General features: G+C 38.0%; 1 pseudogene; it reads right to left on the reverse strand.

Moving 5' to 3' along the window:
- The window catches only part of LOC149213223 (polygalacturonate 4-alpha-galacturonosyltransferase-like), a 73,848-nt pseudogene extending 61,843 nt beyond the window's left edge, over nt 1-12,005 (reverse strand).
- Between the last annotated feature and the right edge of the window lie 232 nt (nt 12,006-12,237).

Raw genomic sequence — 12,237 nt, forward strand, 5'->3', positions numbered from 1 at the left:
ACCACATCTCAGCTATAAACAACCTTCCTTGTTACTAGGTTCCAAAGCATATAACCCTTTAAACCATCCTTATACCCAATAAAGATGCACTTTTTAGATTTACTATCCAACTTGGTTCACTTCTCCTTTGGAACATGTACATATGCATCACATCCAAATACCCTCAAATGTGAAAGAGAAGGTTTCTCACCAGTCCATACCTCTTGTGGAGTCTTATCCTCCAACACTTATGAAGGTGAACTGTTGACTAGGTAAAATGCTATATCCACCACCTCTGTCCAGAATTCTTGTCCTAACCCGACACCATTGAGCATGCTTCTTGCCCTTTCCATCAACATCTTGTTCATTCTTTTTGAAACTCCATGTTGCTGAGGTGCATATGGAATAGTCTTCTATCGTGCTATACCATACTTCTTACATAATTATTCAAATTCCTTGCTGCAAAACTCTCCACCATTATCTTTCCTCAACACCTTCATTTTCTTCTCTGTCAGATTTTCCATGAGAGCCTTAAATTCTTTAAACCTGTCAAAGACTTCAGATTTCTTCTTAAGGAAATATATCCATGTATTCCTTGAGAAGTCATCTATAAATGATACATAGTACACAAACTTACCCAGTGATGGAACCTTCACAGGTCCAAACACATCACTGTGTGCAAGCTCTAATATTTGTTTCGGTCTCTTACCAAGAGAGGGGAAACTCACTTGATTCTACTTCCCATATACACAATTTCCATAGAAATCAAAATCCATACAGCTATTACTCATACCTTCTACCATACCTTTACCATGAAGTATTTAAAGGCCTTTCTCTCCTATATGTCCAAGCCTTTCATGCCACATCATGGTCTTCTCTCTAGAGACCACTAGATTTTCTGCTCCACTTTCAGGAACCATAGAACTGTTGCACCCATCAACAACCCTGCTACCTTGAAGCTTGTACAGAGTTCCAATACGAAATTCTGATGTCAATACCAGTGGTCCCCAAACCATCTTGTAGGTATCTTTCTCGAACACTGTCTTTACACCTGCATCATCCAGCTTGCTTACAGAAATCAGATTTTTGGCCAATGTAGGAATATGTAGAACACCCGGAAGTGTTTTAACCCTTCCACCTTGCAACTTCAACTTTACTTTTCTGCGACCAATGATTCCAGCCTTCCTATCATCCCCTAAGAAGACATCACCACCATTGTATTTCTTATACTCGCAGAACCACTCTCTATGGGGAGTGAAGTGAAAGGATGCACCTGAGTCAATCAACCATGCCTCATGATCTACATGTGTACTTGAAGAAGCCAAGTACACATCCCCACCTTCAACTGAGGTAATTTTAACCTCTGTAGAAGGAGCATCATTAGATACCTTTCTTTTATCAGGAGCTTTAGATTTACAGTCCCTTTTGTAGTGCCCTTCCTTTCGACATTTCCAGCTCACCACCTTTACAGGTTTTCCTGGAGACTTGGATCTCCCTCTAGATTTAGATCTCCCACTCAATGACTTATTTTTATTTTTGTTTTTGGACCATCCTCGTATAGATAAGGCATCATCGTTCTGGCTCTCCATATTCTTTCGTCTCATCTCCTCTGTCAGCAAGTGTTATTAAACCAGCTCATAAAAAGATAGAAAAGATAGATAAACGCCTTAGAATTCAACCTCCTCGAGGGGGCAACCTCCTTTACATTACACAAATGAACAATTCTTGGATGATACAAATGACTAGACCTCCTTTCTATATATAGGAGTCTAAGGGGTCGTAATATAATCAGAGCCGACATAACAATAATAATGTAAGGACACAATAATAACAATGGTGGGCTTCTATGGGGCACAATAGTAACAATATGAGGACTACATGGGTACAACAATATAATAAGGGCATTGTACTAATAAAAATAAGGGGTTACACTAGTAGTATAGGGGCCTAACATGCTGCTCTCCTTCAAAAAGTGTTGTCCCCAACGCTTGAGTGGTTCTTGATTCTTATGTATAAAATTCTTGTCCTCCCATGTCGAATCTTCAGCAAATAAGTTCTTCCACCTGATGAGATACTTTGAAATTGATCGATTTCATAGCTGTTGGGTTCTTGTTTTTGTGGCTACTCCTTGTTACAATATGATTTTTCCTTCCTTTTCAAGTTATGGAAATATTATTTGAATTGGGATCTTCTGCAACTTTTGAATTAGTGGCCACACTTCTTCGTCCTTCTTCCATTCATCCCTTACCTCATTTATCCAATCTGGTTGGATAATAGAAATAGCACAAAACAATGCTTCCACATCCTCATCCTTTCTCGAGAATGCATCTACAACAAAATTTTGCTTCCCTTTTCTTTAATGATGTCAGAGTCATAACCGAGCATATTTGTGACCCATTTTTTCTAGTCTTCTAAAGATAATATTTGTTCTAAAACGTATTTAAGACTATCATGATCCATTTTTACCTTGAAGTGTCTTCCCATTGGATAAGGTCACCATTTTTTAAGTGCATGTAGTATTTCCAACATTTCCTTCTCATAAATAGCTTGCTTGAGATGTAACCATAAAAATACCCAATCACCTACATCAAATGTTTTTTCACTGCGATGTTGATCTACTTGTTATTTCATTCGATTCTGCACCAAACTGGTGTTATCCTTTAAAAGTTGGAGAACTTGTTGTCGATGCTCGATGTGATCTTTCACTGCTTGAACCTTTTTCTTCTTGATATGTCCTTCTATCTTGAGAGTTTGAGGAGTGGTAATTTCTTCCAATGCTTTACAAGATATGGTCGGATTCATTTCTTGATTCTCGATGTGATCTTTCACTTCTTGAACATTTTTCTTCTTGATATGTCCTTCTATCTTGATTGTTTGAGGAGTGGTAATTCCAGCCAATGCATTACAAGATATGGTTGGATTCATTTCTTCTTTCTCAATGTGATATTTCACTTCTTGAACCTTTTCCTTCTTGATATGTCCTTCTATCTTGACAGTTTGAGGAGTGGTAATTCTTGCCAATGCTTTACAAGATATGGTCGGATTCATTTCTTCTTTCTTTGGGGTTGTATCTAGCATATATCCTCTTCTTTTGATGTTTCTTAATCCTTTTCTTCATCCTCTTCATACTCTATGTAAAATAATTTCCTCTCAGCACACTTATGACCTTTAGTGCATTTGCTATCACAATTGTAACAAAGCCTTTTTTCTCTTTTTTCTTGCAATTGTTGTGGTGTAACCCTTGTAGCTTGTGGAAGGCTAGGAGAAATAACACTTCCATCTTTAGAGTTGTGAGGGGTAGAATTCCTTGGGCTAGGAGAAATAACACTTCCATCTTTATAGTTGTGAGGGGTAGAATTCCTTGTTGCCATAATTTTTCTTTCCACTTTGTAACAAAGCCCTTTTTCTCTTTTTTCTTCCAATTGTTGTGGTGTTGCTCTAAAGAAGGTGTTTCTCTTTGTATTCTCATAATGTGCTATAATTTCCTCTGTGAAAATTTACCACATAACAAGCTGTTTATGAAGACGAAGCACTTTATACCATAAAAAGTGATCTTGTTCTAAATATGAAGATGTAATACATACCTTTTGTAACAGTGCTACACCATGTAGATCAAAATATTTCTCCATCTGTAGTAACCAATTTACCAGATCCTTGCCATCAAACTTCCTCATCTCATTTTTTCTTGATTTTAGGAGCTCGATCTTGAAATGACTGTAACTCTATACTTTAAGATCTATATGTTCTGCAATTGCGACCTGCAGTAGCCCTCTGCATCCTCTTTCCAATGCCACCAATCTGATCAAATTTAGATTCTCCAAGAAAGAGTTATGCACAATCTCCCAAGATGACCTGATTATATACCTTCTCAGAAGAGCGAAATTGTATCAAGTGCAACGTGTCACTGTTTTGACCTTAGGATCTCAAACACATTCACAGGAAACTACAGTCCGTCCTCTTTCTGTAACTTCTTATGAATTTCAATTTGATGCTCAAAATAAAAGTTATGACTATTTTTCCCAGGTCACCTATTTGGAATGAAATTCGGGAGTCTACAAAAAGGCCAACTTCCTCAGATCCTATCTCCACAAATGTAGTGCAAAAAGCTCTGAAATTCGGACCCAAGGTTCATAACGATTTCGGCCCAAATGGGTTTTTGTTTTAGCATCTGAAATGTCGTAGAAAAAAGTTATAGTGAAAATGCCATGGTGACCTGTTTGGAGCAACGAAACCCTAGAATCCAAAGCTCTGATACCAAATGTTATGGAACCAGCTCACAAAAATATAGAAAAGATAGATAAACGCCTTAGAATTCAGCCTCTTCGAGGGGGCAACCTCCTTTACATTACACAAATGAAAAATTCTTGGATGATACAAATGACAAGACCTCCTTTCTATATATAGGAGTCTAGGGGGTCATAATATAATCAGAGTGGACATAACAATAATAATGTAAGGGCACAATAATAACAATGGTGGGCTTCTATGGGGCACAACATTAACAATATGGGGACTACATGGGTACAACAATATAATAAGGGGGTTGTACTAATAACAATAAGGGGTTACACTAGTAGTATAGGGGCCTAACAGCAAGGCTGAGACTATTTCATCAAACTGCAAGGCAGTTGCATTGCTACCTCTTGCAATAACTAGACTATCCCAAGAATCTGGTAGAGAACACAACAAACTGATGCACTTATCTTCATCTGAAATTTTAATATCAACAGATGCTAACTGACTTACCATAGTATTAAATGGATTCAGATGCTCTATCACCGAGTCTCCATCTTTCATCCTCAGGTTATATAGCTTTTTCCGCAGGAACAATTTATTCACCAGAGACTTAGATTTGTACAAAGTCCCTAACTTTTCCCACAAAGCCTTCGTTGTAGCTTCCCCTGATACATTCAAAAATACTGAATCTGAGACACACAATCGTATTGTGCTCTTTTCCTTCCAATCCAACTTCTTCCATTCTTCATGAGACACTCCCGTTGGTTTAGTACCCAGATCTATGGCGATCCACTGATATTTGTCCACCAACAGATCCTCCATCTTGAGTTTACACAACTCGAAACTCTGACCATTAAATTTCTTGATCTCTATCTTTCCATTGCTCGCCATCTTCTTTCACCACCATAATCGATCTCGTAGATCTCCCACTAAACAGGGTCTACCACAGGCCTGAGCGAAACCCCTCAGCAACAAAGGCATCCCCTTGAAGCCAAAATTGCTCCGATACCAAATGTAGGTTTTAACCCTGTATAGAAATTAGATGCATTCGAATTCTAAAACACATAAAATAAACAATAGTGAGAGCATAACACATAAAACACATATACACAATGATTTCCCCTGGATCCCAAAACTGGGACTACCAGCTTGATTTTTCATTATGTTCCTTTCAATGTTATAATACATATTTATACATGCCGAAGCATCCAATACCATGGACCAAAAAAACCATCGCGTCCAATACCATGGACCGAAAACCATTGCGTCCAAAAAAACATGTGCGGAAATCATGCACAAAACCATAGGTGGGTCCGCCCAACCTAACATAGGGTCCAAAATCAAAAAATTTTGGGGCACTGCCCTGGACCCCATAAAGTGGGGTTATGGGTGCCCCTCAAACCCCCTATTAACTATGTCGAAAGAATATAACACAACCCAACACAAGAAAAACATAAAATTACTCAAAAGGGTGCTCAATACAAAGGAGTTGATAAGGATTGATGGAGGAAGCAAGAACAAAATATACATCAATAATGAACTAAGGATGAGAGGACTATGCTTTATCTACAAGGGACCTTGGGCCCTTAACCATTCATGTCCAGGTGATAAGAGGAAACAAGGGCAGATCATGAAGATTCATCCATAGTTGGTTTCACTGGTTTCTAGAAGAGAATCTATGAAGGATCCAAGCAGTCAAGTACAAATGGTGAGAAACAACACCATGTTTTTCAGAGAAACTTATAAGACAGGTCGATGATAATCAATCAACTTGACAAAGTAAATCGGGAAAGGAAGGAGGGAATTCCTCCTGATGATGAGGTAGTTGAGTCTATAGATATCCAGGAGAACATCCATAAAGAGTATGGAAAATCAGGTATAGATAACAGTCCACCAATACATCCATGTTTGACAATCAAAGAGGGTGGACAACTTATCCCCACATGTGAAAAAAGCTAGGAAGAAGACATTATAGGAGAACCAAATGAGGAGCCAATAATAATAAACCGACATGATGAGCATGATCATGTAGGGTATCATGACAAATATAGTATGCAGGATAAGCCATTTCTGGAGGGTCAAACAAAGGTTCAAGTTAAAGTTGTGGTCATGGGGCATCCAGTGCAGTCAAATATAGAGACATTCTGTAGGGCACGAGAATTCTAGTAGAGGACTTTTGGGAAAGGATCATGCATTTCAAGACAGATCTTACGATGTTGAAGTAGAGAGTCGGGGCAGCCTGAGACACTGTCTTACAGGAGAATAGAAAATTTGAGGACCTCATAGGGGTATGTGTTGAATCAATGACCCAGTTGTCTAGTGTTGAGGAGCGACTCAAGTCCCTCACAAGGCAGGAAGAGGAGTACATTTGGGAGTTGCAAAGCAGCCCTCTACAAGAGTACATAGATAAGGCTTGCAGCTCTACCAACCTGCCATTATACATTGGGGATAGCAAGGAAGAGTTATACAAATGGATCATGATGGGTGATCGGGTGGAGCAACATGAGTTGAGAATCAGGCAACATCAACATGGTATATTTATTCCATGTGCATGGATTCATGCATTATATACTTCCCATGAGATGGATTTAAGAGAGATTATGAGTTGGACCTCTATTGACGAGATACTCTTAGCAGAGGGCATATTGCAACTTGGGCCCTCAAGCACAAGTAATGATGAAGGGCTGAGGTGGTGTAATAACCAACATGTCCTAGGACTTAGGTGGCATTAGGATCTAGGAGAATCCATTGGGGGTAGGATCGACCAAAGGATTGTTTTGGATTCAGGTATCGAAGGATCCATTCATGATCATTTAGAATGGAGGCATGGAATAACACATTGGGTTGTATGGGATCTTGGTATCAATATACAAATGCTTCTTTTTTGGATAGAAGTGGATTACCTGAGGGCAAACAATCTTTGGGTGGGAGGATTTGTAAGATATATATATATATATATATATATATATATATATATATATATATATATATATATATTTGGATATGGTCAAAGTGGATGGAATCTTCCCATGGTATTTAATGTGGCAGTTTCCCATGGCATTGGCCCATGGTATTTGCCTTTGTTTTTCGAGGGAAAACAATAAAATAAAGTCTCTAAAGAGTCAATCAAGCCTATAAAAGGGGATAGGAGAGTTATCTATCTATTTGGCTTTTGTTGTGAACTTGGCAAGGCTAGTTCTAGTTGATCCTAGGTATGAAAACCCATGCGAGTAATTTTTGTAGTGGATCCATCTAGGATCTATGATTATGCTTCAATATATTTAATTTCTTTGTTGATGGGTAGCCATACATGTCAAGGCACAGGATTTAGTAGGTCTTGTGTGGGCATGTAATTTTGTTTCTATTTATTTACATAAACAAGAGGCTGCATTCTTAGATTTTTATTGTGTTAGGTGTTTTTAGTGCAAGAATTTCATTAGAAGACCTAGAGTGTACCATATCTCATTAAAATTTTGATGTTGGGATATTACAGGATTCAATCACGCAATATTTGCATGTTAGTGGAGCCCTATAAGCCAAGTAGACTTTCGTCATGGTTTTTCTAATATTTTGACAAAATTATCACCATTCAACAATGGGGTTAAGGTCCATTGCAATTTATTCTTTCTAAATGAAATAGTCAATAAGCATTGCTTCCATAATTGAGTATAATTTCTATAAGTTCAAAATATAGATCCAAATATGCATATACCAAATAAATGGCTAACATGCATACATATAAGCGTAGTAGTTATATTTCTCATAATGCGTTTTTAATGGGGGATTAGCCAAAAAATATATTCCATCCTTCCCAACATAGCTTCATCTACAATATCCTAGTACAAACAAAATAACCAAAATTGCTTCTCTAGAAGGCTTTGAGAAGATGAAAACTTCAAAAGGGAAGACAATTTCAAGAGGAGCAACTACTTTTAGGAGATAATGAGACAATATGTGTTTTACTTGAATTGTTATTTGAGTTTTAAATATTGTGACAAGGGATTTTCATTGTTTTTAAGTATTTTTAGAAAGTGTTGACATCTTGAAAATAAAAATAGAGACGTAGTTAGAGTAAAAATAACTCGGAAACAATCATGAAACGTCATGGCCTATTGAGGAGGACATCATAGCTTGCTTAGAAATATTTTTGAGTTTAGCACATTGATAAATAAATTCTAAAAAATGGTATTTTGGACAATAGCTTGGCAAGGCCACAATAAGTGGGTGTCTAAGAGGAGTTATGGCCACAATGCATGGGTGTCTAAGAAGAATAACTCTGCTAAAATAGTACAGTGACTAGTTGTCTCTTTAAAAGTCTATGTACATTATTTTTAATGCGAGGACAATAGCTTGGAAAGGTCACAACAAGTATGAATCCTATATAAAGGATAAAGACTCCCCATTGAGATATATTGAGTCTTATTTTGTAATCGAGCTCTGCTCTGTTGGAGGTTGCCCCATTGAAGAGGCAAGTGAACACTGCTTTCATCTCTTAATAATAAAATACTTCTTGTTTTTATCATTTTGTTCTATGTTCTGGGTTGTATTTCTTTGCATATTTGGTATTCTGGAATTTCTCATAGGTCAAGAGCATAACAATTTATGAGTGGTACATGGAGGCTTTTCCAATGGTTTTTAAAACTACCATTCTCCTTCAACATACCATGTGTGGTTCAACAAGTGCAAGGTTATGTTATGATTGTGACACCTTGTTAATCTTTGAAATATATTGCAACCTTTTCTTTGCAAAGTATACATGAATTTGATCATCCCATCACATTTGTCTTTCTATAATCCTTGGATTTACTCCCAACATGTGAATAGATTTTATTAAGACTTGTATATTGAAGATACGAACTATTGACATGATTTTAATGGTGTCTTCTGCTAATAATTACAAATCATGAATAAGCTTACATAACACAATGCCTTAATTTGTGGATGGGATCATCAAGGCTACTTCTATTCATGAAATGAATATAGTACTTTGAATATAGTACTCTGGATGATCCGAGTCATAATTTTCTAAACAATAATCACAAAAAGTTAAAAATGTACCTTATCTTTAAAAACTAAAAATATTTACATTTTTCACTTTAATGAGAACGAATATTGTTTTTTAAAATATTTACTTTTTTCGCTCTAATAATAACAAAGATTTCAATTTTTTTTTCCGCCCAAGCAAAATAACTTTGCCCCTTTACGCATGAAGAAATCCAAGAAGAACTCCTCTGTCACATTGCGCGTGCAGAAATAACTCGTCTGCCCAGTGGGGGTCGGGTCCGTAATCCCCATGCTGTGTACTGACATACTGGGTGGTATAACTTGTTTTGGGGCGGCCGGCTGGGTGGTATAACTTGTTTCCGGTCCCGGGCGCGTAATACATGGGTCTTGTTCCACCCCATTAACGGCGCATAATAATTGTTGTTCTGCATTATTTAAACATATTATTTATGTAATTTAGATAGAAATTATATATATATATATATATATATATATATATATATATATATATTTAAATTTTATATTAAAAAAATAATTATTTATTAAATGATTAATAAATTTTAAGATTGTGTTTTGTATATTTTATTTAAATTATTTTAGGAATTTAATTGAGTAAACTACAATTTTGTATTTTAAATTAATTAATATTAATATAGTGTAAAATATTAATATTAAGATAATATAATTTAAGTTTTTAAAGTAATTTTCATAATTTTTTTTTTTTTTTTTCCCGTAGAAAAAATCGTAATTTTATTCATATTGATAAAATTACATTTTGTAGATGCCATAGGCATATGCAGATGGCTGATCCTGTAATGACAGGCAACAAACAGAGAAATAACACTAAATAGCAGATGACTATTCCTGTATTGACAGGAACCAACAGAGATAGAATAACAGAAAAATAATATGTTCCAGCAAGCCTAAACTTTTCTTCCCTTCTTCTTCTCCACCCGACGCCATCCTCCAGAGTCAGCTGTGGGTGTAATAATAGCTAGCTGGTTTTCCATTGGGATCAATTGTAGTTCTTTGTCTGATTCCGAGCCCTCTGAGCCATGGGTTCGCTTGATGCCACTTACTTCCATTTGTAACTCTTGATGCAGATCTGAAATGATCGGCCCCGTATGAGTAGATGGGGTAATCACTTCCTGAGTTTGTTTCTGTCCCATTTGAGAGTCTGGTTCCGTCTGGTTCTCTGTGGGCTCCACATTTATGTCCTCTTCTTCCAATGGGTCGGTGTGCTGCCAGCCTTTGGGCTTTTTTTGTTGTTTCTTAGTTTTCCTGGGGTCCTTTCGAGCAAATGGGCAGTCATATTGAAGGTGCCCTGTCTGCATGCAGCTCCTGCACCGGAATGCTGTGTTCTCGTAGTCAAGCTGCTGTATCCATTGAGTATTATTGAAGTTCAGCGTGATGTGGTCAGGTAGCCCCTGACTCAAGTCCACTTCTACACATATTCTGGCAAATGTAAATATTCCCCTGATAGCTCTGTCTTCATCCGTTTTTAGGAATTTCCCTAGAGAATTCCCAATGGCGATTAACACTTTTTGATGCCAGAAGTGTAGTGGGAGCCCATGTAGCCTTACCCATACAGGCATTGTTGAGACTATCATTGTATTAGCATCGAAATCCGAGAACCAGGGGGTGGTGAAGAGGCCAGCACTGCCCCAGAACCAAGGCCCCTGATTGATAATGCTGTCTCTTTCCTGTTCTGTATTAAATCTAACTATGAAAAACCCCTTGGGGCATAGATAAATTTCACAGTTAGGTGTCCATGTTGAGAAGATCCATTGATGCAGGGCATCTGATTTTGGCCAGAAGCCGTTGAATCTACAAATAACTGCAGTATTAGATAAATCAGTGTGTAGGCTAGTTACCTCTGGCATAGATACTTGTAGAGTTGGTGATTCTGGCTTTTGTTCAACAATGTAGGGTCCTGGCAACTCTGATGGTGGTGCTGCTTTATTTTTCATTTTTTCCTTTCCTTTTACTGCATCCCGAAAGGAACCTGTATTTTTAGAGCTGGTTCCAGAGCTTCCGCCACGCAGTCGGAGAGTTAGGATAATGGTTGAATCGTTGGCGATGCCATAGTGCTGGAGGGTTTTGTTGTCCTGCATACTGTACCCTGAGTATATGAGGTTTTGTAGTCGTGCTGGGGTTCCATGGCGACCCTGTATTTCCTTTTTTAGCTCATGGATGCTCATTGCCTTGCTGAGCCGCATGCAGTAGTGTTTGCCCTCAATCAATTTGATGAAAATCTGAATCAGATCTGCATCTGTGTGGATTAGATCGGTCTTGTGGAGCCCTTGCTGAGCCAGATCTGCGTCCCTGCGAAGTGGATCGCTCTTGTGGAACCCTAGCTTTGCTGGATCTGGCCGACTGGGAGGCACGTCGTTCTGTTCAGCCTTTGTTTGAGTGGCCATTCCCAACCTGGGCGTTTCCTCGTTGTCTTTAAGCGTAACCGAAACAAGGTAGGTTTGCAGATCTGGTCGGAGATGGGCTATATCCCCCATGCCATGTCGAAGTTTGATGGGTTCTGACGGCACATGGGAGAATAAAACCTGGGACTGTGGATGCGTCCATGACCTGTATGAAGGTCGACCTGCCGCTGGGAGCCGATCCACCACGAGGATTTTGTTTTTTGGCCCGCCGCGAAGCCAACTCCATGTCTGAGTAATTGTTTTCGGCAGCCCTGCATTCGATTTCCTTTGGGGGCTAGCTGCTATCGCACCCCCATCCTTTTCCTGCATCGTGGCGGCGTTGCTCAGACATCCAGAAACCCTCGCCATCTCCTCCTCTCAAAGTGGATTTTTCACAAGTCTTGATGCCCAGTTAGATGTTAATTTCCCTAAACTTAATAATAAAATTATTTATTAATTTAATATTATATGATTTTTTCTTTTCAAGTTTGGAAATGGTGAGGCTATATTATTATCATATACATCCATCACTCTTTATCTAAAATCCCATAAACTATTAATAGATATTTAAAAAAATACAAGTTAGTAGTTATAATTTATC

Source organism: Pinus tabuliformis, chromosome 1_1, assembly GCF_031772625.1.
Source record: "Pinus tabuliformis cultivar Carrire ecotype Pingquan chromosome 1_1, CPIR1, whole genome shotgun sequence".
NCBI classification, from domain to species: Eukaryota; Viridiplantae; Streptophyta; class Pinopsida; order Pinales; family Pinaceae; genus Pinus; species Pinus tabuliformis.